Consider the following 8,560-nt stretch of genomic DNA (forward strand, 5'->3'; position numbering starts at 1 on the left):
CCTTTCCAGCTTCCCTACAGACCCACTGTCCCCACTGTCTTGGAGGCCTACAGCTAGGACCTGTGTGACCCCAGCATGTGATAAAGTATATGGGTGCTGGAGCAGAATATTGTGCCTTTCCTCTTTGTCTGGGGACACAGAATGCAAGGGAGAAGCCACAACTCCTGGTCCAAGTGGACTGGTGTCTCAGTGGCACCATCATGTATGTTGGTTCTAGGACTAGGAAGGAGGCTGTGCCACAGCCTGGGTCCCTTCCCACCAAGCCAGTCTGGAAGCTGATACAGCAGAACTGGCAGCCCAGCCAGGGAGTCTGGACCATAGATCCCTGAAGCTGATAGGGGCTCTTATCCTTGGCATCGGCCTCACGGATGACTTAATGCCTGATTCCTGGGACAAATTACAGAGCATGAAGGGGACCATCATGTCTAGTCTTGCTGACCAGAGTCACCTGCCATGCCTGGAGCCACAGCCTTCCAGCTGTGGAGAAGAGGGAGGCCCTGACAGCTGAGGTCCCTGCAGCAGTAATGAAATCAACTTAGCTTTGTGGGAAACTCCAGCTCCCTAACTCCAATACTGTACTCAACTGCTGTGCCTCCTTGCAGGGTGACAGTGTGTTGCTGAAAGTTTATTGGGTACCTCAGTCCCTGCATCTGAGCCAGCGTGGATCTGTCACACATACACACACACCACTCTCCTTGGAGCTGGCCCCTTTTCAGCTCTGACATACATAGATGAACTCAAGGAGGCCAAATTAACCATAAAAGAGGGGCTTGCTTTTACCCGCTGCTAGATTCACAAATCAGGGGAAATCCCCACCTTCAATATCAGGGTGAAAGTCCAAGGCTGGGGTAGAAGAGCCCACATCCCTCCCCATCTGTTATTCTGACTAAAGGTCCCCCTACCAACCCTTGGATGCTGCCACAAATGAGTCATCTGCAGGATGTCTGCTACCCTTTGCCACCTTCTCAAGGCCCTATTCTCCAGAATCATTCGCTGGGAGCCTTCCAGGAGGAGACAGGACTCTGGATATACACTGGGATAGTATGAGGTAGATCCCAGGCAGGTTGGCTGTTCCACAGGCTGCCCCAGGGCCTCATCACTAGACAGCAAGTAACCACACAGCTGTTGGTTTCTGTTTAAGGTTTTTCATGGCCTGGCTCTTACAGAACAGACCTAACAAATGAGTTTGGGGCTCAGGTTTTATTTATTTTTCTTTCTTCAATTAAAACCATGTGGGACTCAACTGGAACAAATGATGGTTCTCTGTATTATTTTCTGTAACCATTTATTTGGGTGGCTACTTAGACGTCACTGGCCTACTGCCTTTGGGATTCCGGTTTGTCCACCCAGCCTGCTTGCAGGATGGGTTTCCCTTCCACAGTCAGATGCTCCAGGCTCTGCCCTGATGCCCTTTCTCTTCCTCCTCCTTCCAAGCCTAGCCTCGAGCAGATGGCCCAGGGAGGAGAGGAGATGTGAGTGGCTGGGCTGAGAGGCCTGAGCCAGTGTAGTTATGAAGGTGAGAGTGAGCGTAGGGGTGAGTGACAGGCCACCCCCAGCCTGAAGAGTGAGTCAGGGATGACGTCAGCTTTCCTGTGCCAGGCCTCCCACCCGGATGCTATGCTGCAGCCACCCCCACAGGCTCCTGCCAGGCAAAGACCCGAACTCCAGGCCCTGAGCTCAGCTACCACCACAACCTGGCTGGCACTGTGGGGAGGAGGCAGAGAGGGTTACATGACCATTCCGTCTCCTGCTGGGATAGGTGAAGCAGGAAGCCCCAAAGATCATGCTGGCCACAAGTAGACAGGCATGTGGTAGAAGAGGCTGGCACAACCCACGTGTTTGTCAGATGAGTTTATGGGAACAAAAGGACATAGGCAGTTCTACCAAGGAGGCTCCCCTGGATCTGCTCTCCCCTGAATGTGGGTGAGAGGAGCCTGCCACCTGAACTTTGGGTTCTTGTTGTGCCCAGGAGGTCCTTTGATGCTCAGGCAGCATCTGAATAGATGGCTGAAGAACTCCAAAACACACAGTGAGGAAGTTCCACCTTTTCAAATCCCCTTCAATGACCTGAATCTGTCCACTTGTGGCTGGCTGGCCTCAGGGCCCCTATGACCTCTGCTCTTCTCCTTTCACTGAGGCTTGGGTCCTTCATTCCCTTCTGCATTTACTCACCGACACCGTAGCACACTCTGTCCTGAGAACTTGTGTGTCAGGTCCTGCTTTGGGGGCTGGGGATCCAACAGTAAACCCCTAGTGACGCCTTCAAGGAGCTGACTTCATCATCTCAGTAATACTTACCTTCATGATCATGTTGTATTCATGGCCAGTGACACTAGTTATCCACTAGAGTAATGATTATCTTTTCCTTTTAAAATAAATGTTAGGGTTGTAAAAAAAAAAATCAAGTCAACTTAGGAAAGCTATTAAGTAAGGCACAGACAGTTCCCAAACACTCTGTAAGTCATGATGCAGATAGGAGACGCCGGAGTGGGAACACCTTGCCCTAGAGGGCAGCATCACAGCCCCTACCAGCTTTGTGCACTGTATGAGTTCAGGGGATCCAGCACTCCCCATGGCTATGTTCTCCCATAAAGACAAGAGCATGAGTCACAGGGCAGGGAGGAGCCCCAGTGGACAGTGGTGAGTATCCCCATGGTCCTGTGTGCCTGGATATGGCTGGAGGAGACTCCCCACTCCTAAGGCGCCCACCCTCACATACATCAGGCTCCCAAGCCCCCAAGCAGTCAAGCAACCCCATTCCTTACTGGCAGTCAGAGACATCTGTGACTTAGGCACAGTGGGGCGGGAAGAGCAGGCTATGGAGGAAAAGCTGACACCAATTGGCTTCACAAGCAGTTAATCCTCAGAAATATGACCACACTGGGTTCCAGGGTGACAAGAAGATTCCCGAGTCTCCGCCATGACCAGAGCTAGGTGCATTGTGGCAGGAGACAAAGGGGACTTCTAGGCTATTAGGGAATTAGAGACTTCCAGGATCAGAGACCAAGAGGCAAGACCAGCTCTCCCTCCCAGGCCCATCCCAATGCCCTTATTTGGCCAGCAAAAGGCGGGGCCAGATCTTCTGCACCCACCAACATTAACATGGGTTTAGACCATGGACATCCTCATGGGCTTCAATGGTAACAGGAGCCACAGATATCAACATGCCCTGGGCCATATGAGGACCACTGACCCACTCATGGCCGTCAGCATCTGAAAGGATCATGAGCTTCAACATGGCCTCAGGTAGTTATACTTGCCACTCACACCAGCATGGCTCCCCCAGGCAGCAAAGCCTGAAGACATCAGGCAGCAGTACAGACTGCATATGTCCACATGGATCTCAGGCTTCATCGCAGCCTGGGACAGCAGCATGAACCACTAATACCAACATGAACTCTGGTGGCAACACAGGGCCAATGATCATTTGAGAAGGTCCAATCCAGAAAGTGAACTTTTTCTCATCCTTTGCCTCCATCATTGCCCAAAGCCAGAGGATCTTGAAGCTGGGCAGCAGATTTGGGGGCTGAGTCTGGGTCTGCATAAGCTCCAGGCTGTTGTACACTATCCTGCTGAATCTATTAAGTGACAACAGCATGTAGACCTAAGCCCTCTCTCTCACCTGTCACTGCCATCACGTCTCCAGTTCCACCTCTCTCCACAGTGCACACATCACTCAGTGTTTTCTATCTTTCCCATCTCTCCATCACATATTTGTTCATTTCAGTGGTGCCCACCCACCCTGGGCCCTTGATAAAGAGAACAATGACTAACCGAGTGTTAGGAGCCTTACAGGCATTGCTATGCGCAAGCTTCATCTCCTCCTCATCTATTCTCTTGGAGATAGAGAAACTGCAATGGCTTCAATGAATCTACACAAAAGTATGTCTTGGATACTTTTAATGCTCCATGCAGCAATGTTTAGAATAGTGGTTCTCAACCTGTAGGTTGCAACCCCTTTGGGGACTGAACAACCTTTTTACAAGGTCGCCTGAGACCATCCGAAAACATTACAATTCATAACAGTAGCAAAATTACAGTTATGAAGTAGCAACAAAAATAATTTTATGGTTGGGGTTCACCACAACATGAGGAACTGTATTAGGAAGGCTGAGAAGCACTGGTTTAGAAGAAGGGCCTAATGCGAGATGACTAGACCAAGAGAGCAGAATGGATTGGCACCTGTATTGTGGAAATGAGTTCAGTCGCCACCAAAGTAAGATGGCCCTTTACTGATGCCCACTCTTGGAGTTTTTAAACTGTCTTCCTATTCTGTCCTTATTGCTTATTAATTATGCAGCCATAGGCATTTGGTTACAGCAGCACAAATGAACTGAGACAGAAACCAGAATTCAAAGGCATTCCAGTAGAGGTACCAAGGCCACTGTGTGGACTAGTTTTATGTTAACTTGATATGAGCAAGTCTTTGGAGAGGAGGGAGCCTCAATTAAGAAAATATTTCCATAACCAGACAGTGGGGGCGCACGCCGTTAACCCCAGCACTCGGGAGGCAGGGGCAGGCAGATCTGTATGAGTTCGAGGCCAGCCTGGTCTACAAAGCAAGTTCCAGGACAGGCTCCAAAAGCTACAGAGAAACCCTGTCTTGAAAACCAGGAAAAAGAAAATATCCCCATAACATCAGGCTGCAGGCAAGCTTATAGGGCACTTTCTTAATTGGTGATTGATGATGTAGGAGGGCCCAGCCCATGTGGGTGGGGACACCCATGAGCTGTTTGTTGGTCCTGGATTCTATAGGAAACCAGGTTGAGCAAGCCATGGGGAACAAGCCAATAAGCAGCACCCCTCCCTCCATGGCCTCTGCATCAGCTCCTGCCTCCAGTTTCCTGCCCTGCTTGAGTTCCTGCCCTGACTTCCTTCATTGATGGAACAGGGATTTGGAAGCATAAGTAAAATTAACCCTTCGTCTCCAACTTGCTTTTGGTCAATGGTGTTTCATTACAGCAATAATAGGCAGGAGAGCCACTCAGCCTTTGGGAATACTGACTGGAGCCTGGATTTTAGTCATTAGACTTTCCTGCCTCTAGAAAGAGTCCGCAGGGACCTGCCTTTGTTCTGCATTCATCCTTTTCCCCAGACACAAACCACCCACATGCCTCTCTTCACCACAACTACATTGTACTTTCCATAGGCCCTGCCCTGTCCTACTTCTAAACATGATCTGATTTAAACCCCCAAAGCCAGAAAAGGCCAGAAAGAATACACCAAATATGCATGGGGGAATCCAAGGCACTGAGAAACTATATACTTTTCCCAAGCTCTCGAAGTCAGTAGGCAGTAGAGTCATACTTGGATCTGAAGTTTTGTGCCCCTCCTACCATGCTTCCAGGATCCTCCCCACCAGATGCCCTTCTCTGCCCACAGCCTCTTCTCTCTGAGTCCTGGCCACTGGGGCCCCCATCTTGGAGGTGCCGTTGTCTCAGGAACCAGAGTGCTGTTTCCCAGCCCAGTTGCAAATATCTCGAAACCACAGACACACAGTCTTCTGCTCCCCACCAAAAGTCCATTGTGCTCCATACCAAAAACAAAAACAAAAACCCACAGTGTCCAGGTCTGGGTTGGGGATTGAGACATCTCTCCTGGCAGCTATGCTTAGACACAGGACTTGGCCCTTATTCCCAGCATGCCCCAGGATCCAGGAGAGAAGTGTCCTTAGGTCCTCAAAGTGGATGGCTCCAGAAAGCAAGCCCCGCCCCCAGGCATATCAATGAGCACCCATCATCACTTCTATGAAGAGCAGGGTGTCCTAGATTCAAGGGCAAGTTCATTCACTCCCACTTTGGTGACCCTAGGCACAACACTTGCCTCAGTCAGATCTCCTCATGTCCCAGTACTCATGGTTCACCAGGTATATTTATAGAGTGCCAGGCTCTGCTTTGGGTGCTGGGGATGTGACCATGAATCAGATAGACAAGGCTTCGGTCATCTTGGGGTGACGTTCCATGGGAGCCAGAGACTGGACTGTGACTATGTCAGTAAGATCATGTCAGAGCAGCAGAGGCCTAGCTAAGCACTCAGAGGACAGTGAGAGAGCAGAGGAGTAAAGGAGAGGCTCCATTGAATGTGGTCTTTAGCTATAACTTGGAGGAGGGCAAGGGGCCAGCCGGAAGAGGTAGTCTAGACTAAAGCAAGGGGTAGAAAGTCAAGCAGAGGGGTCGGGGAGCAGCTGGCTGGCAGGCCCTTTACTTCCTGTGAAGATTTGACCCTACTGGAAGGCCAGTGGGAACCCTTGAAAGGCACTTCTGATGGTGCAGAACCACCAGAGAGGCACTTAGCTGTGAGAGGTGAACAGGCAGGAAGTAAAGTGGCCACAGAGTGAGGTCAGATGCTAACACAGTGGTTCAGGGACAGAGAACAGTGACTTCAGCCTAGGTAGCAAATGAAAAGAGCCAACAACGACTTTGAGCAGACTGGAAGGAGTAGCTGTGGGGAGGAGAGAGGAGGACTCTTGTAGTGGCCAGATTCCAAGGGCATGATGGTATGGGAGTCTCTTGTCCTCACAACGCTGAGCCTGAGCCCAGCCAGGGCCCTGCTGTGTGTGCACTCCCAGCTCAGACTTCTATGACTGGAAGAGGGGTATACACTCAACGCTGAGGCAAAGACTAAGAAAGAGGATAGCCAAGCCACAGTTCAAGAGAACTGGCTGTGTGGACGCAACAGGATATGGAGACAGGGCTCAAGTTAGGAGCGGACAGTTTGGGGGTGGTCACCAGAGAGGAAGCACCTGGGAGGATCAGTCAGGATTAACATTCAAGTTAGATAAGATGTTTCCTGAAGGTGGAAGTTCCTGAAAAAGGCCAACCATTCTCCCCAGACAATGGGGTCACGTGTACCCACACACAAATGTGCACACAGTCAGCTTTGCAGGTCATCATGGAGTGTCCCCAGACACCAAGGGTCATATATGCCCACACACAGATGTGTTCACAGTCTCACACATGTACCCTCATGCTTACACAGCCCTACTGGCGTGTCTGTCCTCAAACCCACAGTACTACACAGTCAAACTGAAACACCTCTAGCACCCATGGGCACCGGAGTACACCCACCAGAACGTGGCCTCCCAAGTGCCAGCGTAGCCCACAGAAACCCTGCATCAGCAGTTCCACCATGGCCACAGGTGTCAGACCCCAGGTCCACAAGTCCAACTCCTCAGACACTTCCACCAGTCCTGCAGCCCACACACCGTCACCCCTGACCACTGGTCCCGAGACAATACACTCCCTATGTGTGCCTGCCCACTTTTAACATGGAATTTGTCCCTGCCTCAATACAAGTCTACTCCATTTCTCAGCCAGCTGAGGAGTGACAGTCCCCTCTTCTCACTGGCCACTGACACCTCCTCTGTGCTGCCTAGGAAGGAGTAAGCTCTCAGACTGCTAGGGACCATTTCTGGGCCTGGTTGCTGCCCTCTCCTCATATAGGTACTGACACCCACAACAATACTTATACACCCTGTTGCATATACCTGACTCCATCATACCCACATGTATACCAATTACACACACACACACACACACACACACACACACACACACACACACACACACACACATTGGTTAACACCCCTAACACACATGCTTCTCACTTCCACACACCTTCATCATCAGTGCTGGTTTGAGAGGGGAATCTCAACTTGGGAGATTAGTCTTTGATCTGCAAATTTAGCAACAGGGCTCTGTAGCCCTGGTGTCAGGCGCCATACTGGTACCCCAGGAACATTGTACTGCCAGCTGGAGATGAGCTAATCACCACAGCAATGCAACCCTGAAGTCCTCCACTGTCTGCTGTGAGGCAGTCCAGCCAGTGCTGTGGTAGCACCATGCTATGCCACATACTTATCAGGACCTTCTAGAGCACTACAGTGAGACTAAATCAGCCTCTGTCCCCTGCTTCCTGTCCTTCCGGGATGTAACTGCTATCCACATGACCTTCTGACCCTGCTCCTAGCTTTTCATTCACAGCACAGCCTAAGCAAAGGAGCAACTGTCTCAGCTCCTCAATGTGTCCACAGGCAGGACTCAGTTTACCCTGAAGAGGGAATATCTCTGGAGAGGTGGCTCCTGGTGGCCAGGAAGGGTCTCCTAGGCCAGACTAGGCAGGAGCTGTGATAACCTACACCTAGCTTCTGGGACAGAACCCACAGGAACCAGGCACACCCCATGGTGCCAGCCATCACAAGGTGCTTGGCTGGGACTGAGATCTCCCAGGAATAGCTCAAGACTGGGAGGGGGAAGCCTCAGGCCTCAGGATGCAGCCCCAAAGAACAACAGACATTAGGCCAGAGCCCCAGATAAGGCTCCTCCCTGCTGAGGTGAAGGTGTACCTGGTTTTATACAACGCTGGGAATTGAACCCAGTACTTTGTGTAAGTTACGGGCAGAGCATTCTACCAACTGAGCTATGCCCCCAGCCTGTGTGCACTCTTTAACCGGAAAGCAGCAGAATACTTGACACCATGGTGTGAAACCATCAGAGACTGGCCACCCACACAGGCCGAGTGGGTGCATCCAAGAGACAGAACAAACTGTTCTGAGGCCAGT

This window comes from Cricetulus griseus, chromosome 6 (assembly GCF_003668045.3).
Source record: "Cricetulus griseus strain 17A/GY chromosome 6, alternate assembly CriGri-PICRH-1.0, whole genome shotgun sequence".
In the NCBI taxonomy this organism is placed as follows: domain Eukaryota; kingdom Metazoa; phylum Chordata; class Mammalia; order Rodentia; family Cricetidae; genus Cricetulus; species Cricetulus griseus.